At 47.3% G+C, this 25,058-nt stretch overlaps 1 protein-coding gene across 3 annotated transcripts in view; it reads left to right on the forward strand.

The window, feature by feature from the left end:
- The first annotated feature begins 1,287 nt into the window (after positions 1-1,287).
- PAK5 (p21 (RAC1) activated kinase 5) overlaps positions 1,288-25,058 on the forward strand; it is a 168,622-nt gene continuing 144,851 nt past the window's right edge. The window contains exons 1-2 of one of the 3 annotated variants that reach the window (XM_084824935.1): positions 1,349-1,590; positions 23,562-23,648. The gene's annotated coding sequence lies outside the window, so the exon portion shown is untranslated. Of the gene's footprint in view, positions 1,591-23,561; positions 23,649-25,058 lie in introns of all 3 variants that reach the window. The other 2 variants (XM_084824973.1, XM_084824964.1) reach the window with 2 other exon arrangements.

Raw genomic sequence — 25,058 nt, forward strand, 5'->3', positions numbered from 1 at the left:
GTTTCTGAATGGCCTTTGCAATGCTTTAAACCAATGGATGCTGGAAATGCATTAGAATGGGTCATGATCCTGCACACTGCTCTGTTTCAAGCCTTGTGTCAAACCATATCATTGCTTAGCCCTCCCAAATGACCACAGAAATCCATTGGGAGTCCTACAGCGCAGTGTGCAGGATTCCAGTCCTTTCTAAAGGATGTCCATGGCCATTCAGAGGGATATTTCCTAGAGATGATTGTTCAGTATTTCCACCCGTTGGTTTGTGTTTTAAAATAGACAGGTTGCAGAATCACAATACATCCCAATGCATTTCTGTGGCCATTTGAAAGAACAGGAGAGCTAATGTGGTATAGTGAGTGATTTGACTACTGGGCTAAACCCAGGGAGACCTGGGTTCAAATCCATCATCAAGTTAACCACGTGACCTTGGGCCAGTTACCATCACCCTGATCTACCTCACAGGTTTGTTGTGATGATACAGTTGTCGGGGGGGGGGGGCGGACAGTGATGTACAATGCCCCAGGCTTCTTGGAAGATGGGTGGGATCCAATTGTAATAATAGAATAAATAATAATAAATGGGACATCTTTATGGAAAGTCTGACCTGACCTCTCATTGGGTTCAAAAGGACTTACTCCCAGGTCAGGATCTACAGGACTGCAGCCTGAATAGTTTTATGCAACCTCAGTCCAACCATTCAGTTTAACCGTTCTTCCATCATCCATAAGAATGGCGAAATAACACTGGTCTGCTCTACAAGGCTGATTGCAAAGACTACGTAGACCATGTATGTGAGCACTCAAGGAGAGCACTGAATGAATGCTAAATAGTACTTATACGGTGGAGGAAGGACTGGGGGGTGTAAACACCGAGCCATCCCAGGATGGTGAGGAGGAGGAGGAGGATAAACATTTAAAATCCATTAGAAGTAGCATGCAAAAAAGACAGGATTTGTTGTGACCTGCGATTGAATCAGCAATTCTGATCAACTAGATCAAGAGTTTCTTACCCACCCCCCCCAGTTATGTTTAACCACAACAGAGCATCGGCATCATAATGCAACCACTTTGCAACGCAGAAGAGCGAAAGCACCTCCTCTTTGGGTATCATTGCGGCTGGCTATCTATCTATCTATCTATCTATCTATCTATCTCTATCTATCTATCTATCTATCTCTATCTATCTATCTATCTATCTATCCATCCATCCATCCATCCATCCATCGCAGCGGATTAAAGGGGCGGGGAAGAGAGATCTGTGACACAAATCCCCCGGGAGCACGCCCGCTCTGTATTCCCCCGCGCTCAGGAGGCGTTTCTGGCTGCGCTCGTCGCCTCCGGGCCGGCGCCGCGGAGCATCTCGGCGCGCGGCCACCGTGAGGCGGCCTCGAGCGAGCTCCGGCCGGCGGCAGCCCGGATGTAGCGGCGGCGGCAGCAGCAGCCGCCGCCGCCGCCGCCGCCGAGCGGTGCCTCCTCGCCTGCCTCCGCCGCCTGTCTGCCCAGCGACACGCCGCGGCGAACATGGCGCTCGGAGCGGTGTGACGGAGAAGGAGATGCAGCCGGAGCCAGCCTGACGCCGAGCCGGCGCCCTCAGGTAAGCGCGGGCTTGCGCGGCATGCGTGGCCCAGCGCAGGGCCCCCGAGCTGCCCGCAGGGCCAGCGGGGGCATCGGGAGGGGCGCGGGGGCCATCCCCGACCGCCAAAGCCTTTGTCAGGTTGCGAGGGCGCCACGTCTCTCCGGGCAGCGCTGCCTCCCGCAGGGCTGCGCTTGCCGTGTCGAGCCTGGGCAGCGCTGCCGGAAGAGCCGGAGGCAGCCGCGCGGGGTGGGGAGCGTGCCGCGGCTGGTGCTGCGAGGAGGCGGAGAGCGCCGGGGACGGAGGCGAAGCCCGGCGCTCCCTGAGCGCCAGCCAGCCAGCCCGCCAGCCAGCCCGCCCTCCTTCTCCGTGTGTGTGTTCCAACCATGGCCGGAGCATCAACATCATGCGCCCCGGTTCGCGGATGCTCCTCAGTCGGAGTTTCGGAGGAGGGGCGCAGTCGGCTCTGTTGCGGCCGAGTGTGTAGCACGCATGGTACCTCTCTAGAAGTAGACTTCGGACATCATGCCACTTACACAGGCACATGCTGCTTATGCTGGGGAGAGCAGCCCCCAAAGGCACATCGGTCCAATGTGCAGATTGCAGCAACGTGTGCGTGTGTGCGCGCGCGTGCATGTCTGTGCACACGCACAGATACCAGCACATACGAGATGGGGGAGGGGGAGAATTGAGGCACGGAAGTGGCAACCTGAACGGAGAGCACGGTGCTCCCACGTTCTCGTGGATTCAAGATTTGGCACGAAAGGGGAAATTTGCAATTGCTTTGCGTGTTGTGCGGTAAGCTCCATGACGGTGTCATTTTCGATCTTGGGGACGTAGGAAAACCAGAAGAAAAAACTCACCACCTTCCTGAATCTCATGAAACAATGCCCTGTTTTTTAAGACTCCGTTGGAGAAACTGGACTACTTGTGAATTGCAAGCTACTCGTTCTGGTTTGATTTGGGACTTCTTCTTTTTTTAATGATGGTGCATGTCTGACATCAAAAACAGATATTCAACTATTTTCATCCCACTATTCATAAAATAAGATGGGCTAAAAAAAATGTGGGCGACAACATCTTAGGCCAAATTGATGGAATCCAATTGCGTAAAGATTGTACATTTTCTTTGGGGAGCCAAATAATTTTGAACAAGGAAATAAGTGTTTTGTGTTTGTTCTAGGGAACCTGGCACAACAGCTATGTAGAAGATAATATCCTATCAAGTAGCACACATTTTTGCACATACACGCAAAATTGCAGCACCATCTTATACATGTTTACTTACTCCGAGGCAAATGCACTTTGGATTTCCACTTTAATCCTTTTTCAGCCTTTACAACCCTCCCCCCACCCTCCCGCAAGCCCACCTGTGGGCCTTCTCACTTTTATATATATGTGTGTGAGAGAGCAACTTGTACTAAAGAATTCACTTTTCTTTAACAGTCAAATATTGCATAGGAGCTCAGTCTAAGAATAGAGTAGCACACTGAGTGAGCCATCTAGGCACTACTAGGCAGGAAATCTTGGAGACTTGCCAATGAAATCAATAGAAGATAACACCAAGTCTTTTTGATTACGCTGAGCTGTGTGGTTTTTTTTAAAAGCAGAAGCTTCCAAGCCACTTATTTTTGCCATTCTTTATATGAAAGGTTAAAAGTTATTTTAGATGTTTGCTACATGCTTTATCTTGCTCCTTGTGCAATACATAAACGTCACGAGATGTGATGCTTTGAGTGTTAAGACGTAGTGTGGGCTGGTGGCTCTGATTTCAATGGGGCTACCAATCCATTCTGGGTTTCAGTCAGAACTAGCCAGAACTCTAAAGGAGCTCTCCAAGCTGCCAAACCTATGTTGGGGGTTCAGCACCTTGGATATCTCCTTTATAGTTCTGACTGAAGCCCAGAATGGATTCACAGCACCACCAAAATTCCCAGCACCACTGTTAAGACAGTTTTTTTCCCCACACACATACACAAAATAAAGGTCTAAGTTACTTCTGAATAATTTATCCCCTGGTGGTGTGATGGCAGGGGGAGAAGAGACAACAGCTACATTGCAACTGACCTTGTTGTGGCATTAGGAAAGTATACAAGACATTAGACAGCAGCACAGATGAATGACAAAAGGAAATCACTGATGGTGAAGAAATGACATGACACTCTCCACAGCCCTAAGCACTCAAAGACAGGGACACATGAAGGGTTGGTGTCAATACCCACCATTCTTGGGCAGCCGCCAGTGCTCAGTGCACAGGCAGGGCCCACTGCTGATGCCACCCTGCCGCTGCCTCGTTGTTGTTGCTGTTGTTGTAATTATTGGCCTGGCACATTAATTTTTTTTTTTTTTTGCCTGCTTGGCCTGCTGCCCCCACAGCCAGGTAAGCCTGCCAGGACCCAGTGACAGAAGACGCAGCACACCAGAGGACACTTTCCACATGCCCGCCTTCAAACCTGTCAGCCCTGAGCATATAGTTGAATGCTCTTCCACACAAAACGAATTCCCCTTGCACACATAAAAATGATGTCAGGAAGCAGGATTCTCGCCTAGACCTCTCCCTGACATGCTAGTTTTCTATGTGCAGGGAACGTGTGCATAGGAGCATTCAGATCACAAGAGCCACCCACCTGCAATCTGAAATGGTATAGCAGAGACACAAGGTTACAACCTCAGTGAAAACTAGGTCATAGACACCTGGCTAGTGTAGAAGATGCCAATGCTGCAAGTACAAAAAACTCGCAACAATTTAGGATTTTTGTAATAATTTTGGGACTCTTATTTCTCTTCTGAGCTGCCAGTATGGTGTCCAAGTCTTCTCTGTACCTGCGAGGGCATGAAAGCCCATCCCTTTTAAAAAATGAAAGTGGAGATGTAGATGCCATACAAGCTGGTGCCCACCGTGGGGCTGTTGTTGTGGTTTCCTATAAGTGGGTGGAAGGAGGAGGTATCTCTGATCAGCAGGCTGAAGGACCTGGACCATCTCTTTCTATTGCTATCTATAAAGCAGCGGTGGGCAACTTATGACCCATCAGACGTTTTGCCCTACAACTCCCATCAGCCCTAACCAGCATAGCCCTAACCAGCAGGGCCTCCATCCTGCCTTCAAAGCTGTGCAAGAGGCATAGGCAAGTGGGCTTCCGGTGGTTTTGGAGACACTGACAGGCTCAATGGTCAACTGTATGGGATGTATCACCCCTTTTTAAGGTTCTGGGGCTGGGAATTATTCTTCTCCTTCAACCCTGCCATGCTTCTCATTTGCAGGAAAGCCAGCACTGGCCAATGCCACTTCCAGCTAGACTTGAGTTTGAGTCTTATATGGCCCCAGGGCCGGCCCTACCATTAAGTGGATTGAGGTGGTTGCCTCAGGCAGGCAGCAGATACTGGGAGGTGGCAGTAAAGTGTTGGAGGAGGGAGCTGTGGGCCACACAGCCTGCCCTGCAGTCCCGAAGCCAGGCTGCTGCCTTCAGGAGTGTTGGAGGATGCTGTCCCATTGTTAGTGCTGAAGAAAAAAAACACCAGTCAAGTCAGCTTTTGTAAATGGAGGGGGCACTATTTTTCCTTTGCCAAACATCTCGAGCTGCCCTGTGTGAACCCTCACTTACTGCTAGGGTTGGTACCTGGTAATGGACTGTGTAGCGTGCTTTCCCTCCAAACAATTGCTTTGGGGATTTTTCCCCTTCTCCCCTTTTCAGAGCCCTTTATTAGGTTTCCCTTGCTTTGGATCCTGGCTCAAAGCTAGTCGATGCTTTAACCATCAGCATTCTGTTGTCCTCCCCTCACATTGGAATTCTGCAGGTTTGCTTATACTCAGAATCCATGCATGCATGCATGTTTCAATGAACGTACAAATGCTTGTTTCTATGCTCTGGCCATTCTTTTCCGCTAATGGTTTCTTTTTTGTCATCAGTCTTCCTCCAAACTGTACCTTGGCGTACTTCTGCGCGGTGTGCACTTTCATTTCAGCACTGAGCCAAGGGTGCTTCCAGACCATCCTTCCCCAACCTGGTGCTCTCTGGATGTTTTGGACATCAACTCCTATCAGCTCCATGGTCAATAGTCAGGAATGCTGGGAGTTGTAGCCGAAAACATCTGGAGGGTACCAGGTTGGGAAGGCTGTCTCAGATGGAGGGGTCTTAGCACTACCAATCAAAAGATCTTGTGAAGCTCTTCTGTGTCTCCCTCCTTAACAAGTTTTCTTTACTAAGACAAAAGATGGAAGATGCAGTGGGAAAACATGGGAGGAAGACATCATCGTCTGGATCCCCTGTAAAATTCTATGAATGAGTCAAGGCATTGGCACAATAGTAACCTTGCCTGGAAGCACCCCAAGACTATGATTAGATATGGTTGGAGTCCTATCTTCAGTTGTGGCTTTGTACATCCCACTGATCAATAGGACCTATCCTATATACTAATAGTGAATTAATTCTCCAAGTGTGGATCATGTTGCCAAAATGGCACTGGCCACACACAAGAGGGAGGTACTGGCAAGCTTGAAGAATCCCAAAGTGTGCAGAATTTAAAAAAGAAAAGAAAAAAACACAAGCGGGGAACGAGCCCCCCTAAATAGCCCAGTAAGGACTTTGCACACTCAGTGGCCACAGAATGCTCACTCAGTGTTGGAGGAAAGAATGGAAAACTGGGAGGAGGGAGGGGGAAAGAGATGGAGTATCCTGAACAGGGCATGGCTAGCTGGCTGGAACCCTGAACAGGAACACCCCACAGTGCGACATTTTGTTGCAGGACCCACTTCTGTTTGCTTGATTATGAAAATGGTTACAGTGCAGAGCCCATTTTAAAAGAGGAGCAATATACAAAAAGTTTCACGTGGACAACTATTCATATCTTCCGAACTTCTATGCTCAGTTTCGTCTTCTGGGAACCCTTCCAACACACTTGCTTCTGCCTTTCCCCTTCTCGGCTTGCTTCTCCCCTTCTCTTTCCCCTAAGTTTCTTGCCAAAATTTCTGCAAATGCTCCACTTCTGCTTTTGCTTTGAGAAACAGATGCCTCCACGATGTATCGATTTTGAACCTGATCTTGGAATTTGCTTGCCAACTGTACCTACTTAGCTAGGACAAATATTTAGCTGTCTGAACTATTTTAAGCAACTCTGCTGGTGTACACTTGTGAATATTGAAAGTTTTAACACTGTGATAATAAATCTAAGCCATGATGATAGTAGTGCCATGTATCATTTGCAGAAGAGAGCTTCAAATGTAGTTTTGTGACTTGCTCACAACCACCAGTGCCAAGCAAATGCACTTATTTTTGTAGTTTTGGAGAGTGTGTTGTTAGTATGCAGGGGGTTTAAGGAGTCTGTTTATGAGTCCCCCAGAGCCATCTGTGTCCCTTATCACTCTGCTTCTGCCTTGACTTGCTTCCCTAGGCAGTGGCTGATAGTCAGGTTACCCTCTTGACCTTGAAATAGTCCTTTCCCTTCTGAGTTTTGCCACGTCTGTTCTGGCTTTCCCATTTTTCTCTCCCACAATTGTGCTCTCAGGTTCCTGCTCTTATCTGCTGTAGCCTAGGCCACTTCTCCTTGAAGAGCATTCTTGGATGAATACTTAAGCTAGGCCAAAACATCAGAGTGCCAACAACTGAGATGAATGGAAATTGGCATGAGGCTAAATCGGGCCGGTATAACCTGTGACCTGTCAAGCTGAACGCGGCACGCCAACCAAGTATGGTGGCCTTCCAGGGACTCATTAAGAGGGCTAGCCTCAGCCATATCTTTAGGCAGAGTGAGACGGCTGCTTCAGGCAGTGGATTTTGGGTGTCATGAAAGGGTAGCAAGTTGTTGGTTATTTAATGTACTATTGTTGTATTTTCACTGCCATGGAGAGGGAGAAGAATTTGTGATACTTCTGCCTCGTGTGCCAAAATAACTTGGCTAGCCTTGGATACTGTGCACCTTGACTTGGTGTGTGTGTTCGGTGGATGGGGGCACCATTTCTTGCTGTGCCTCAGGCAGCAAAATGTCTTGGGCTGGCCCTATTAGTAAACCTTCTATTTTTGACCCTCTGCTTGGCTAGTGGGCTGTCTTCAGCTTAATGTGGATCTTAGGTGGTGCTGACCTTGTCTATACTGAGCAGCTTTCTTACAAACTCAAACCACATTCAACCTCATTATCTTTTATTATTAATAACTTGACATAGGGCTCAAACTCAAGGCATTTTCACAGACGTTTCCTCCAGGGTGGGCATGTGGGATCTCCATTGTTTTTGTGGTTGTTGTTTTTACTAGAACCCAGAGGTCAACCAAGTGCAAAATTGGGGCTGTGGGGGAAAAGCTAGATGCAACATGGGTGACTCAGGGGGTGGAGCTGGTTACCTCCCCATAAACCTGCCTATACAAATACAAATCTACATCAGAATTGGGGCTTCATCACACAGAGCTTTTATTTTGCGATTGAGATTGCTCCTTCACTGAAGTTTGAGGGCTCTTTACATGATGCTGTGATCCTGCTGTGACCCTCCAGGGCATCTCCTGCACTAAATGCCCTTTGTTCCGTTTTTAAATAGATCGCAGATAATGAGCTATCAAATTACCGCATTGTGTTCCACTTCAGATTCCTCCATGAAAAAGAGTTAAAGCGGCAAGAAGAGGAGTGAGATCCATGAAAGATAATGGAAGACTCAGATACAGGGAGAAGGAGGGGGAAAGGGGAGGGGGGAAAGGAAGCACTTGTAAAGGGAGTCAGTTGTGATCCTGCATTTAAAACAGAAGCAGAAAGCCCTGTTTTAAATGCAGGATTTTAGGCTGGTGTAGAAATGCCCTTAGTGCAGATAGGACTCTAACACCAGACTCTGAAACCAGTCAGAGCTGCACAAAGATCTGGTCAAAGGCATCCAATTTTATAGGTGAGGAACACTGAGGCCAAGAGAGAAGTGATTAGAACAAGGTTAGCCATGGCTGAGAATTTATTTATTTATTAATTAATACATGCAGTATTACTTGCAATTTTTAAACTGTTGGGAGTCAGAAACCCTTGGAGATCTTCTGTAAATCAATGAGAGAACTACCATTAGAGCCTGATTTAGATTCTGCCCTCCCCGGCATTATCTGAGTTAATTCTTAACATGCCTCTAAGGCAGGCCCATATTACTATCACCATTTTGCCAATTTGGAGGAAGTGGGGAAGGAGGTGAAGGGTGCTGAGGTAAGATTTAAACTAGTGGGCTGAGGCCAAGATAGTAGGGATGATTTCTTACAGGGCAATCAAAGGCATGTTTACTCCAAAGTAATTTATTTATTTATTTAGGCCACCTTTAAGGATAGAATGCTCTCAAAGCAGCATGCAAGTTAAAAATGATACAAAACTATGCAAAATAAAGAAAGGTTCAGTTGAAATGCACTGAAAAACAAAAAATGCTATAAAACAAACCAGCTCAGTCTTTGTAAACTGCCCAGAGAGCTTTGGCTATTGGGTGGTATAGAAATGTAATGAATGAATGAAATGAATGAAAGTAAGTCCCACTGTGTTCAGTGGGGCTTATTCCAGAGTTAATGTGACTAGTAAGGGAGGCAACCTGGGGCCCACAGCTCCCCATCCTTCTAGCCTGGCAGCCTGTCTTGCTAGGCTCCTCCCTGTGATCTCCCTTCACCCATCCAGCTCAGCTGTTTTCCCGCTGCTGAGCTGAACGAGGCGAGGGATGGAGGCAGTAGGGAAGCAGGCATGATTTCTGCCTCCATCCCACCCCACTGCTCCAGCAATTGGGGGAAACAGCTCAGTAGTGAGAAAAAGGGGACTGTGGCTGAGCAGTGGGTCTTGGCATCCTCTGATTTCTCTGTTGCTCAGCTGTTTTCCAGAACTCAGCCAAGCAGCATGGGAAATTGCCTGAGTGAGAGTCAGCTGTGGATATGCAGAGGTCTCTCTGTGTGTACATTCTCTCTCTCTCTCTCTCTCTCTCTCTCTGCCCCCCCCCCACTCTCCCTCCCTTCCTCTCAGCATTGACCACCACCACCAGCTCTGGACCACTTTCCCCCTGAAGGAATGCGGCCCTCAGGCAGGGTGGGAGGAAGGATTCCCCACCTCGGGTGTATAGGTTTGCAGCTTTAATGAGGTTCCCAGTACCACCATCAGTTTATTTGTGTGCCAATTTCCCATGGTAAAACCATGCTCAAAGCGGCTTACGACAACATCAAGAAAATGTACACAACGGAACGTGACATTTCCAAATAATGTAACCATTACTAATCATAGCAAGGTTTAAATGATCATACATAAAAACATCTCACATTAATAAATATACAGTAGGATGAAACAATCCAATAATAATTATACTAACGTCAAGCAAAGGAGAAATAAACCAATCCAAACAGCAAAAATAACCACAAAGGCAGCAACCTTTGCAGCTCGGGTCAGTCAGTCTGACATTGTTGCATGCTCCTGAAGTTTACCTGCAGTAGAGCTTTTAGAGTTGTGGCATCTGCCCTCTGGAATGCACTCCCCATTGGCGTTAGGCAGGTATCTTCAGGGCTGATCTTTAGATGTCTGCTCAAGACCCACCTCTTCACAGAGGTTTTCCCTGAGGGACGATCCAGCCAGTATGGCTAGAGCTGACAAGTTATTTTATCTTTCTTTTATTGTGACGTTTTATCGTTTTATTATTCCTGTTAACCGCTTTGATAGTTTACTGGAAAACAGTATATAAATTTATGTAATAAAAATAAACAAATACATAATAATAATAATAATAATAATAATAATAATAATAAAATCCACCTTCCCACCCCCTCCAGCCAGCAGGGCAGGTGGCCTTGCTGACTGGGGAATGATGGGAGTTGTAGTCCCACATATCTGGAGAGCACCAGACTGGGGAAGGCTGCCGTAACAATATGATGTAGTTAGTTACATGGTAGCTCCCCACGAATACATTGTTCCTTTCACGTTGGGACGTGCAGCCTGATGCTGTTGCACTTCCTCCTGATTCGGGTCTGCATGGTGCTGATGGCACTGCTTGCAGCGAATGACACTCCTTGGGGAGTTGTGTTTGGAAATGAAGACAGCCCCTAGTCAGTGCCAGCTCCAGACTTTTGAGGGCCTTTGGGCAAGACACCCTCAATGGTTCCACTCCCTCAGTGAGTCTCCCTTCTCGCCGCCATTGTCATTAGCTGTTATTGCTCCTCCTCCTCTTTCCCATCATTGCTACCACTTGTTTGGTTGACAGGCAGAGAGCTGGTGAGCAAGGCGGCAGGGGCATCTGCTTGCTCCCCTTCTCACCACCACCATTGCCTGGGCCAGAGCGAGAGGCAGGTGAACAAGCAGGTTGCAGTGATGAACAGGAGGAGCAACTGCAGGGAGCTCTTGTCAGTGAGCCCCTGCTGGGGTGTGGATCTTCAACTGGTGCGCCACCATGTCTACCCTTGACCCAGGCGCTGTGCCTAGTGAATGCCAGGCAGAAGCTGGAATCCATTTGATGAGCACCATTTAAAAAACAAAACAACCCCCCCCCTAAATTTGTTTTATTTGTTTTTAAATGAAATACTAGTTCTAGCAAATGTATGCACACAGAGAGGCATAGAAGACAAACAGCAGTGCTTAGATTTCATTTCAAAAAGGATTATTTATCATATTTTTCATTCAACCAATAACTAATGTTTTGGGGGCAGGGTGCGGATAAATTAAAAACGCAAAATACAAGATACCAATAAAACTATGAGAATAACATGGCACTAGAACTTACACATTTTACTGCAATAAACCTTATGAATGGAATGCAGCACATGCAGTCTAAAAAATTATAGCCGGTATCCTAGGATCTCACAAGTTTGCTTCAGATGTAGAAGCAGTCTGTTATCTGTTGTCAGTCTGGAACCTTTTTCAGTCAGTGGGCACATTTGAAATGTTGAAAGAGTGTTGTGGGCACTGTCACAAAATGGCTGCCATGGACGGGCTTGTCCAATCTCAAAATAGCAGAGGTTGGGTCAGCCAAAACACAAAACCACTCCTTTGAATGTGGTAGCATGTCCAGTTGATTTCTTTAAATTTAAAAGAACCTTTAAAAAATAAAATTAAACTCAGACGGGGCAGGGAGCCTTGACAGGCACCAAGAGAGGTAAACCCAGAAGCACCACATTAAGCAGAGCAAACTTTGTTAATATGTTGGAACCCTGGGGCCTAGAGTCCACACTATACTGTATATATTTCCCCCTCTTTTCATTATTTGCATTTTTAAAAACATATGAACATAAGAAGAGCCGTGCTGGATCAGACTAAGGGTCCATCTAATCCAGCATTCTGTTCACACAGTGGCCAACCAGTTGCCCACGGGAAACCCACAAGCACGACACAAATGCATCACCACCCTCCTGCCCATGTTCCCCAGCAAGTGGTATACATAGGCATACTGCCTCTGATACTGGAGGTAGCACAGAGCCATCAGGACTAGTAGCCAATGATAACTTTCTCCTCCAGGAATTTGTCTAACCCCCTTTTAAAGCCATCCATATTGGTGGCCATCACTACATCTTGTGACAGAGAATTTGACTTTATTCATTCATTCATTCATTCATTCATTCATTTCATTTCTATACCGCCCAATAGCTGAAGCTGTCTGGGTGGTTCACAAAAATTAATGTGCTGTGTGAAGCAGTAATTCCTTTTATCTGCCCTGAATCTCCCACCAATCAGCTTCATGGGATGACCCCAGGATCTCGTATTATGGGGAGGGGGGAGAGAGAGAGAGAGAGAATGCATACTCTTTTGAATGCATACTCTTTTCTCATGGTTTGTGGCTTGTGCAATAAAATGTTAAACTGCCACTCGTCTATATATGAACATGCAGAGCTGACATTTGCTAACAAAATTCTTCCTCCCCTCTGCTCATCTCTGTGACGGCCTCAAGCCAAGATGCACAACATTTTCCATGCTGGTGACTTTCTCATGTCCCAACTCGCAAGGGCAAGTTTAAAACAGGCCTTTCACCCAGAAGCTAAAGTACCAACTCTTCTTTGCTCATGTGGTGGGAGAAAAATGGTTGAGGCAAAAACATCCATTGTGCTTAGGGCCCTGGGAGCACAAGGGAGGTGAAAGGGAATGAGCAGTGAAATTCTTGCCCACAGCATATAACCAGCTCCTATTATTTATCATAAAGCCCCCCTATCCCTTAAAAGAGGAGCACATGTCCGCTATTGTGAACTGCTGGCTGTCCAGACTGATTGTCAAAGCTCTCTCGGTGCTGTGAGCCCGTTGCGGTGAACTAGGCTCGCTCTGGCGACAAGTCTCTGAACATGACAGCAGTGAACGTGTGCGGCTTTTAGGAGTTCATATTTGCACACACAGACGTCCCTGTCCCGCATGATGTCTGTATAGAGCAAGTGACCTCCCAGTTATACACAAATAATTCAGGCCGAGATCCACACAATGCATTGGGTGCTTCCAGACAGAAGATTAAATCTAATGTTAGTCCTGTCTAGAGTAGACTCATTGAAATGAATGGATCTATTCTACACAGGATTAACATTTGATTTAGCTCATTGGGCTTCTAGAACCAACACTCAAAAGGTATAGGGCAGCTATCCCACCTGTTCTTCCTTAACAGATTTTTCCTGGTAAGAAAAAGTACAGAAAAGGTGGTGGCAAAACACAGGAGAGCTACTGTCCGGTGTGTTTTTTTTATGACTTGGACTTCCTGAGCAACTCCTTAAGGATTCCTTGCTTCTTTAAGGGTGCAACCCTATCTAGATAGGCAGCTGCCTCTGAACTCGGAGGCGACCGCCTATCCCAAGCAAGGCAGGAGAAGCACAGAGGGGATCGTTTCCTCCGCGCTCCTCCTGCCCTGCTTTTTCTGCTAGACAGCCGATTGTGGCTGTCTAGCCACGGGAGCACAGAGCAGGGAAGGAGGCTGCTGTACAACACATAGGATGTGTCGTACAGGCAGCTACGCTCTTCCCACCCCGGAACGCCCCCAGCCACGCCCCTTTCTGGCTGTTCCGCGCTCCTCTTGCGAGTGCGGAGGACAGGGCTGTTCCATGCTGCCTCGGAGGCAGTGCGGAAATGGGGGGAGGTTGGTTCCCAGATAACAGCATATCCATATAACAGCTCTCTAGCTGCTGTCTAGCGGCCATAGGATTGCTCCCTAAGAGCCTTACCTTCCTTCTTTTACTGCCTTTGTTTTAATAACGTGGGGTTTAGGCTGTAGACGTGGGGTGATCATCACTTTCGACTAGGGGTGTACGAACCCCATTCACTGTTCCGCCCGGGGGTCCGCGGGGGGGGGAGGCAATCCGTCCCTCCCCCCGGAATCCTCCCCAGCTGGCTCCACTCCATGGCGAGTCTGCGGAGCCACTGGCCGGGCCCGTCCACAGCCGGTCTTCTGTCCGCTGCTGGTCTGCGGATGCAAATGGTGTCCAGTGTAGTGGACACCATTTGCGTCCCTGCTCTTTGCCGTGATAGGCTACGTAAATATTTACATAGCCTATCACGAACAGAGCAGGGACGCAAATGGCGTCTGCTACGCCAGACACCATTTGCATCCGCAGACCGGCAGCGGCTGCGGCTGCGGGCTCAGCGGATGGACCCGGATCCGGCCGGCAGCAGGTAGGGTCCGTCCCCGTTGAACTTTGCAGGGTGGCGGAGGTAAGGGGTCCATTCCGCCACGGACTCCGGGGGGCTGGATTCTAAAGAATCCAGCCTCATTGGAGTCCATGGCGGAATTCTCCTCCACCCCTACTTTAGACACAGAGTTTAACCACAACAGTTTACTGGTAAATCAAAGCAAGCAGATCACAACTAAAGGCATTTACACAATAGAGCTGAGAGATACAAAAGACCTTAAAAGTGAATAAGAGTTGCAAAATGCAAGTTCCTTTGCTCTAGCTGTACTTACACTTTTTCAGGCTGCTTCTCCCTGCTCTCCCTTCAGGCTCTGGTGTCTGGTCTCCCTGACTCTGCTCTTACGTAATTGTATAAAACTCCTGCCACAATCATTCAAATGTTATGTGTGTCAGGGGGTCCCACGTTATGCAGCACCTCCTTGAGTGTTCACTAGGGGAGAGGCCATAGCTCAGTGGAAAAGCGCATGCTCTGCATGTAAAAGACCCTAGTTTCAATCCCTGGCATCTCCATTTAAAAGGTATCAGGCAGGAGGTGATGGGAAAAGGCCTCTGTCTGAAGCCCTGGAGAGCCGCTGCCAATCAGAATAGACATTACAAGCCTGGATGGGCTCATGAACCCTTGCATATGTGTTTGTGGAACAATGCAAGTGGTGCTTTTCCTTATGTATAGCTTTGGCTTCAACCCATTATATCTTGATGGCTATGTCTGTGCTACAAGGTAGCTCTGAAACCTCTGCATCTGGAAGAGCAGAATGTCCTTCGCCATCTCCATTTTAGGGTCATGCCTCTTGTTCTGGCAGAGTCTTTGCGTGCTGGCCACATTGAGTGCTGGCCATGGAGATATGTGGCTGAAAAGTTTATAGAAAGGTCTAATTTGCCTGGGCTGATAACACTCTATTTAGGAATCCAGAATCGTATGTAATAAGGATTTTGCACGCCTGGCTGTGCATCTAAATTGGATTCGCAAAATATTTGGGGAAGATATTTTGCACCTACAATTAGACATTAATTTTGCATTCGCCATTCACACAGAAAGCATCTCTTTGTATGCTGTTTTACATACCCCTTTTTCCTGCCTCATTTGCTGCACGTAAACAGAAGCTTTCTATGCCCAAACACAAAATGATCTCTAGGTGGGACCGGAGTGAAGGGCTGGAAAGGGATATGGATGTTTAAAGGGGAAATAACAACCTTTCTTTCTTTCTTTCTTTCTTTCTTTCTTTCTTTCTTTGTAGTTATTGTATGCATATGTTTTTGGTTGGGAGGCAGGGGGATAGATGCTGCAGATCATATGATCTTGGACAAGATGGTGCAGTCCTAGAATAGGTCACTTACACATCTCCCCAAAAGAGGACAAGAGATCATAAGAACTTGAGAAGAGCTGTGCTAGATCAGACCAAAAGCCTGTCTAGTCCAACCAGATACATATGGGAGGTCCACAAGCAGAACATGAGCACAATAGCACCCTCACATTCCCATTCCCCAGCAACTGGTATTCAGAGGCATTCTGCGTCTGATACTGCTGGTAATATATAGCCATCATGACTAGTAGCCATTGATATTATTATCTTCCATGAAAGAGGACATACACACACACTTGGAAATAATCACTATAATTTAAATATAAATACAATAGGTCACACCATAGTGGGGAAAACTGTGAACAGATGACCTCCTGTGTGCCTATTCAACCTTCTGCCTAAGATCTGTTGATGGGCAACTTCAAGGCTCCCACTCACTCTCCCTTCTTCTGGTTCTTTATCTTTAAATCAGAGTTGAACTGGACAGCCCTTCAAACAGAGGAAGCCTTCAAATCAAGGCCTGTCCTCTTTAAAGTAGAATACATGGCCCACCTATCCTAGAGCAGCTGTTCTGGGGCAACTATGTGCGTTATACATGGCGAATATCATACTGGAAGCATTTCCTTCTCTCGCCTCCACCTGCAACATTGCTGCTACTCCAGTGGCCGCTGCCATGATAGGATGGACCTGCTGAGGTTAGCACCTCAGGTGGCTATTGGAAACAAAACTTATCCAAAATGGTCAGCTCCTGAATTTCAGCCCAAATTCACCTCCTGAGCTAGGGGCCTTCAGCCAGCCATGAGGGCAAAGTTAACCATAATGGCCATGGTGGAAGACCACCAGGTTCACAAAGTCACCAAACATAAATCAGCTAGCTTTTGGAACACTCAGAGTATGACACGGTGGGCAGCCTGCATATTGCCTGTTTGATGTGCATTTGTGGGGATCATTGTTTAGTCAGTCAGTCAACTGCAAGTATTTGCTGTGGTACTTCTGTGCCGTGTATTGTAGCAGTTTGAGGTAATGGCTGTCTGGCCTAGTACTCACTAAGGTGATTAACCTGTGTCTGGGCTGTACCACTTCATACCAGGTGGGAATTCACATGATAGAATGCACTGCCCTACAAAATAAATAGTAATTCCTCGCATGTAGAAAACAAGCAAATCAGGGGAAAGGTTAGGCTCCTTCTCCCAGACACTTTTTAATGTGCAGGGACTTAAGTGTAGAAGCACTCTATCAAGAGAGCCCTCACCTGCTTCCTGAAGTTGGCCACCTCAGCAAGAAATATGTCTGGAGAATGCACTGGGTGTATTACTGCTCCGATTAAGAGATTTTGTAGCAGTGTAAGCTGCTAAAAGGCTCACATGTAAGAAGAATGGATGTGGATGAACAGTTACAATGAATAATCTTACTTCTTGAAAAACAAAACTGTTTCTGGCATAGCACATTGTCTATTTTTGTTCTGAGTGACAGCTTGACAGCTAAGCAAATTTAAACATTCCTTAGCTGGCAAATGTCACCAGTTCCTCTCCCTTCTTTTCCCTCTCCCCACTGTCCCCCAATTGCACAAGATGAACTACTTATGAGTTATTTCCAACTCAACTTCAACATCTCTCTCATATATCCATGCAATTAAAAACTGAAATAAAGGAACCATATACGTCTGCAGCCAGGATTCGGCCAGGACTGATTTTCAGTGCCAATTCTGAAGTAATTTTAAAAAATGTAAACAGAGAGTATAAAAAGTGCCTTTATTCACTTATAAAATGTATAAATTAACATATCATCATTGCGTAGCCACAGCCATCTCACATCATACATGATATTGAGAGGAAGGACGTAATTAATTAATGTATGAAATTTGATGCCATAAGATGGGCTGATAGCCACAAATTAGATGGCTTTAATGAGTTTAGGAAAAATTATGGAGGGCATTTATCCATCCATGGCTATTTGCCATGATATCTACAGGGTTCATGCTTTTATAGCATTCGTATTGAATATTTATCATTGTGTTTTCATTGTATTTGTTTTTCATAGTTTTATATTGTTTTTATCTTGAATGCCACCTTCGGAGGGCTCTACCCTTGAAGGAGGCCCCAAAATCATTTTAAACCAAGAAATATATTCAAAGGTAACGTGTCTGTGAATATCAGTTGCTGGGGAATGTGGGGGCTTGTTGCCTTTTTGTCCTGCTGTGGGCTTCCCAGGTGCTTCCCAGCTCAGCACAGTTAAAAACAGGAAACTAGGCTAGATGGTCTGATCTAACAGAGCTCTTATTCAGGGCCAGCATCAGGTTTGATGGAGCCCAGGGCAAAGAATCCTCTGGTGGGCCCCCACTTCTGCTAGGGGGCCCTGGTGGATTTATCTGGCTGCGTTGGCAGCACTCCGAACAGTGCTAGGTGGCTGTGTCTAGCCACCCACAATGCCCCAGAAAGACATTAGGTTGGGGGCATTGTGGGAAATTACAAAGGGTGGCCAGATCCAGCCACCCAGTGCTGCTCAGAGTGCTGGGCCAGAAAAACAAAAGTGGGGCAGGCATCTGCAGTGGGCTCTGCCAGGGTGACATATACTACTGCTGGCCTTACTCTCATATTTTTAAGTCATACTACAAGTTCCAGACAGGAAGTGATCACCATCTTCACTGGTACTGTTCCTGTTGAAAGCTAACCGTTGAGATAATACTGCTGTTCCCAAATCCAGCTTCAACCAAGTTATTAGCCTGAGGACAAAGGGATTCTGTTTATACCCAGTAGCAATCTGGGGGGAGAAGAGTCCTTCCTCTGCTTCCATGTTTTGCTCCCGTCTGAATTATTTACAGTTGTCTAGGAAAGTCAGTATAGAGCAATGGTCTTGTTCACACGGCCAACTTTTCTCTGTGAGACTTGACCATGTTTAGAATTCTCTCCTCAAGGAGAGAAATGTGGTGCTCTTTTGAAGGGTAAATTATTTAATATCTCTTCATAATAATATCATTTTAAAAAACAAACTGCATGCATCAACGAGAAAGTTTTCTGCCGTACATGCTTTCTCTCTCGTTTTCTCTCTCTCTCTCTCTCTCTCTCTCTCTCTCTCTCTCTCTCTCTCTGCCTCTCATGGGAACATGGCTTTTCTGTCAGAAGTATTGCACTTTGAAAATGTACTTGGAAACACCTTTTTGGGGAGAGGTGGTTTTGTTCTTTGAAAAGTATAGAATAAAGAATTTAATTCAAGAATAGACCTTTGGTAGGGAGAACACGTGCTTCCCTTAACCTTGTAGATGTCGGCAAAAGTTCCCATTTTAAGGTAAATATCTTCCTTTGCTTATGAAAGCAGAAAGTATAGCTAATCCTGATAGCTCAAATAAAAACCACCCCTTGTTGGTTAACATCCAGATTTGCACATGTCACTTGCAAGAGTAACTCACTGCAATCATCCCGATTTTTGTGCCTGGATACCTACACAAACTTATTGTGTGTTGTCATGTATGCACACTGCTTATTTTCCAATTGAACCCATGTAGTGTAGGGACACTGGAGAAATCTGAGATGGACTGAAATGAGCTCAGATTTCTAAGAATCTGACCTGCAGAATCTGCTGCAGCCTGACCTCCTCAGGCCACGCAGAGTCCGTGGACTTTGGGATTTTTTTGGTGTGTTTTTACTTTCCTGAAATTGATGCATATTTATTCGTAGGAAAATATGCAAGTTTCTGCTGAGACTGGTAAATGTACATGGGGAAAAGTGGAATGGAATGGGGGCCAATACACTAAATGTTACAAAGTAAGGTAAATTATGTAAATTGTTGCAAACCCTCTTACGAAATTATTTGCGTATTTTTCCGCATAACAGGGGGAAAAAATAGAATCGGTCTGTGCGAACAGATGCTGGAACAAAAGGCTCCTGACAATCTGTGAAACACATATGGAGCGGATTTCATACAATCTGTACATCCCTAATGAAGTGCGGCTGGGGGTAGACTCTGCCTAGTATTGTAAAATACTCAACTGATGAGAAGGCAGTTGCGTGGATGACACATTTGCCCAATACTTTTGAGCATAGGGATCACACTTAGGAGACATCTACAGCCACCCTCAAGGCGGGGCAGCAATGGGTTACAATCCCTTCTACTTAACTAAGACTGCAGCATGTCTTATTACAGTGCCCTACCCCATGGTGGGCATTGCCCTGGTGATATGGAAAATGGTTGGAGTCACAGCAGAAGTGTCCTACTGTGATCTCACTGAGAAATTACAGTCGTTCTTACTTCTCCTCTTCCATCCCCCCGCCCCTCACAACTCCATCATGAGCACCTTGTAATGATTTATGATTGTGAGAAGCAGTGGTGAACATACTTGGTGAAAGACAAGCAGTGGTGAAGACTGAGATCCCCGATAAGCAAGGGTGTTGAACCTCAGGCTGCCTGCATGCTAAGTCTGGCCCACCAGGGATCTTAATCATGCCTTCTTTCCCCCAACCCAACTGCTGATTGCTTGGTGGTTTCCCGGCTTTTGCGTGTTATTTTCCCCATTCTAAAAATGTGACATGCCTCTCCTAAGGCTTAGTTAGCTGGCTGGGGCGTGCTGAGAGTTGTAGGACTTTTTTTTTTTTTTTGTCCAAACATGCATAGGATTGCCCCCTTAATGATTCAATGGACCCCCATGAGAGTGTTTTGGTAAAGTCTTGTTTGAGATAAGGCCTGATAGGAAAGTGTCTGGGATTATTCAGAAAGCCAAACAGGCTGATGAAGCAGACTGAGCAATGGTGTAGTGAAGCCAGGGCATGCAGGGATAGGGATGGTGGAGAATTCTGCCATGGACTCCAATGAGGCCGGATTCTTTAGAAGTTTGCCTGGATGGACCCTACCTGCCACCGGCCGGGTCCAGGTCCATCCACTGAGTCTGCAGCTGTCTGCTGCCAGTCTGCGGATGCAAATGGCATCTGGTGTAGTGGACGACATTTGCGTCCCTGCTCTTTTCGTGATAGGCTACGTAAATCTTTACGTAGCCTATCACGAAAAGAGCAGGGACACAAATGGCGTCCGCTATGCCGGATGCCATTTGCATCCGTAGTCTGGCTGCGGATGGACCCGGCCAGCGGCTCCGTGGACTTGCCGAGGAGCAGAGCCGGCCAGGGAGGATTCCAGGGGGAGGAACGGATCGCCTCCCCCCCCCACGGACCCCCAGCCGGACTGGTGACTGGGGTTCGTGCACCCCTATACAGGGATGCAGAAACTGCACTTTTTTTAAATCAGCAGGGATGCTGATGTCATCTCCCCCCCCCCCGAATTCCCTCTTCTCTCTGAGCCTAGCTGCAGCCCTCGTAATAGCTGGGGATGGGGGGGGGGAATGAATTTTCCCAACAACAATATATTGTGTTCCCTGTTGTAATGCAAAAGGTTTTGCAGTGGCTTGGTCCTGAACGGGAAATTAAGTCTCCTTAGCTTTACAAAAGACCTGCTCCTGGTGGAGATGGAACTGCTAGAACTGGTTTGTTGATACGGATCGACGCAGCTGCATCCATTTCTGGACTCTCCTTGAGGGCATAGATACGGGGACAGTTACGGTGAGCACCTGCGCTTCAGACTTTACCGCTGCACGCCAGGCTGAGAACAGCAACTTCTGGAGTTGGAAAGCCAGTCAAAAGGAATTTGGAGACCAATGCTTGTACAGAACAAAGTTGAAGTAAATGAGGTTTCCCTTTTGCGAAGGGGAAACAATACGGCTTCTTTCAATCTGAAGTAGTTCTAACGACTATTTTTCCCTCCCCGCCCCCACTTTTTAAAAAAATGGTTTGGACAGGCACTGAAGTTCTAGTTCAATCGAGCCCACTGTGGTTTTGGTTTTAAGCAGCCAGTTTGATTCTTAAAACACAGGACACAAAAATATTAAAGGGGTAGAAAAGACGACTGAGCAGATTTGTGCTTGATCGTCCTGACGGCTTCGCTGGCAGTACAGCGCGTCCATGGGAAAGCAGGTGGATGGGACTCCATGCCAACCAAAGCCAGCTTTGGAAGCACATGTATCCTGTCAACAGGCAAGGAGAGAAGCCAGAAGTCATGGGGCTAAGGTGAGCTAGACTGTGCTGGATCTTCAACGGCAGAGGTGCTTCTACATTTGGCGCACGTTCTACGTATTTGATTTATGCCAGAGACCAAAATGGCCTGCCAACCTAATGCACAAGCTGCAATGTTGAGGGGAGGGGGTTGGGGGAGGGAAACTGGGCCCATATTTATAGCCCAGGAGTGGACCAGAGGGCGGGAGTTTTCCCTCTGGTCCGCCACAAAGCCCTGCCCCCCCAAGGCCAAGCAGTGTGTTCGATTGGCTGCCGGGAATGCCACCTAAATTGGCCACCCCAGCATTGCAAACAGATGCAACGGCAGATGGCTGTTTCTCTCCATCCAGCCCTCCAGCCCCCATGTGGGCACAAATGTGGGCTCCCTGAAAGTGGGGCACTGGTGCTTTCAGCAATTTGGGAGGTGGCGCAAAATGTTTGCCCCACTAACTATTGGTGGTGTCCATGTTCCTGCTGCCTTCTGCTGCTGGGTGCAGTGCTATTCATGGTCTCTTGCCCATAAAATACCAGCATGGTGATGGAGAGCAAGCAAAGTTGTTCTCAAGATGTACGTCTGGAGTGGGGGAAACTTTTTCAGCCCGAGGGCCAAATTCCAGTCTGGAAAAGGGTCTCAGGGGTGAGCAGGACAGAGGCAAAGTTGATGGAGCCAAAAATGAGAGTCATAATGATTTTGAGTAGTGACAGTAGTAGTGTCTGCTGGATGTGGCCTCTGCCGCCCCTTCCAGCCACTGCAGTCGTCCAGTTCTGCTGTGTCCTTGAGTGTGACGGTTGTGATCTCAAACACCCCCTCCCTCGTACCGAAGTAACTCAAACATTACACAGACTCAATCTTGCCACTCATGGAGGCCCAGCACAATCCTATGCCTGTCTGCTCGGAAGTAAGCCACATTGCACTTTCAGTTGCCATCTAACACCCCCTCACACACCCCATATAGAAGCAGGGGTGGGCAACTGTGGTGAGATCTGGGGGCTATTTTCACCTCCTGGACTCCCCCCCCGTAGGCCAGATGTCCCCCCATTAATTTTTGTGAATCGCCCCGAGAGCTTCGGCTATTGGGTGGTATAGAAATGAAATCAATAAATAAATAAAAATTAAAAAATCATTTTGTTTTTTAATCCTAAAAATTGGTGATTTACTGCCGATATTCAGTGGCAAACAGCTCTGTAGTCGGCCACTGCAGAATTCAGCAGTGCAGTATGGGGCGGCAGGGACCACATGTGGCTTACAGGATGTGTGTTGCTCACCCCTGTTGAACAGTTGTGCTCATCTCTCTCCTTAGGTGTTGCTGTGCTGTGTGAATGTTCCCTAGCTTCATCCATTCATTCAAGAGAGGGCACCCCCACCCCCATTTCTGTTTATTTCTGTGCAGTATGAAGATTTCTTTAAAAAAAAATCAGGATAAGTGATACCAAGAAGTTCTGGAAAATGTACTCCGCAGAAACAAACACAAGCTGAGTCTAATTTAAACTTCTCCATCCTAATTGTAAGAACCTATGCTTATATACTATAACACTGACTTGACTGTCAACTCATCCATCCAACTAAAGTCTCTTCAGCGGTTTTCTGCTAAATGTTGCTACATGTTGGCCACCCTTACGGTCATAAGCTTCAGTGTGACATCCTTAGGAAAGGAAAGGTTCCTCCTGTGCAAGCACCGGGTCATTGCTGACTTCTAGAGGGATGCCGCTTGTGTCGGCATTTTCATAGCAGACTATAGCGGGGTGGTTTGCCATTGCCTTCCCCAGTCGTGACTACTTTTTCCCCCAGCAAGCTGGGTACTCATTTTACCGACGTCGGGAGGATGGAGGGCTGAGTCGACCTGAACCAGCTACCTGAGACCCGGCTTCCGCTGGGATCGAACTCAGGTCGTGGGGAGAGTTTCGGTTGCAGTACTGCTGCCTACCACTCTGTGCCACACAAGGCTCTTAACATCCTTACAGAGATAGAAAGTGGATAGATGACTGAAATATGTCTTCAAGTCCATAGGTGAAGGACCACAATGGTCTTCTAGTACTTCCTTATTATTTTCCTGTGTAATATTGATGTGGTTTATCCTTCCCATCAATGCTCCTTTCAGACGCAAGAGCTGTAGAGGGAATTCCAAAGCATGGATGCAGGAGATAAGGACCCAGGATCTTGAAATACTTAATTTTTTATTTACAAGGTAAGTTTCTTTTCTCTCAGATTCTAAGAACACCTTTAAAAAGGGTTACTGCAGCATGGGGCCAATTCAAGGAAGCACAACATCTTAACATTTCATGACGTCTACTGCTCCAAGTCATTTTTGGGTTGTTGTTTCTTAAGGTTTTGGAACTGACCATTCATAAATGCCAGGGCTCATCTTATTCCCAACCAGGTTTCATCTCCCCAGTAGTAGGTAAGCAGTCTTTTCAGTGAGAGCTTTGCCTCATGGAGGGGATGGAATCCCCTGCCAAGTCTGCAGTCATCTCAATTTTTATAGGTGAGGAGATGTATCTCCTCACTCCCACTAGGGGTGTATGGATTACTTATCCCGTTCCGGTCCGGGGCATCCATGGGGGGGGAGGCAATCCATCCCTCCCCCCAGAATCCTGCCCGTCTGGCTCCACTCCTTGGCGAGTCTGCGGAGCCACTGGCCGGGCCCGCCCGCAGTCAGACTTCCGTCCACTGCCGGGCTGCGGCCGCAAATGGCATCCGGCGTAGCGAGCGCTATTTGCGTCCCTGCATTAGCCATGATAGGATATGTATATATTTACGTAGCCTATCACTGCAAAGAGCAAGGATGCAAATGGCGCCCGCTACGCCATTTGTGTCCCTGCTCTTTCCATGATAGGCTCTGTAAATATATACGTAGCCTATCACGCCTAACGCAGGGACGCAAATGGTGTAGCGGCTGCCGTTTGCATCCCTGCTCTTTGCCGTGATAGGCTACGTAAATACTTACATAGCCTATCACAGCTAAAGTAGGGAGGCAAATGGCAGCCGCAGACTGGGGCAGCCATTCGCGGCTGCAGACTGGGGCAGTGGACAGACTGGACGGCTGACACCAGGTAGGGTCCGTCCCAGGAAAATTTTGCGGGGTGGCGGGGGGGATTGCTCTGTTCCGCCACAGACTCCGAGGGGCCGGATTCTAAAGATCCGGCCTCATTGGAGTCCATGGCGGAATTCTCTAACATCCCTAACTCCCACCCCCACCAAATACATCTAAACCACTAATATCCCAGAAGAAGGTATGCATTTGTGTGGATGTCATGCAGCCTCCTACGACCTGGCACCCCCCAGATGTGTTGGACCCACTGGCACTGCACCATAGGGTGGAGGTCCGGCACCCCATGGTCTGGGAGGGCTCCCAAATGCCTTTCCTGCAGGTGGCAGTGGTGGTGTTCCAGGTCTTCCTCATCCTCCTAGGCCACTACTGGCAAAAGGAAGTGCAGCAGCAGCCAGCAGGATAAGGCCACAGCAGCGCGCCATTTTACATTAACTTTTTATCTCTTTAACTTTTGAGCAGCAGCAATCTGAACCAATCAGATGCTGCCTTTGGGAAGGCATGGCAATGAGGGCATAGGAGCAATGTCAAGACCACCCTTTCCCCAAT

Source organism: Heloderma suspectum, chromosome 1, assembly GCF_057233095.1.
Source record: "Heloderma suspectum isolate Gila_16-S chromosome 1, 16-S_ref, whole genome shotgun sequence".
Classification (NCBI taxonomy): domain Eukaryota; kingdom Metazoa; phylum Chordata; class Lepidosauria; order Squamata; family Helodermatidae; genus Heloderma; species Heloderma suspectum.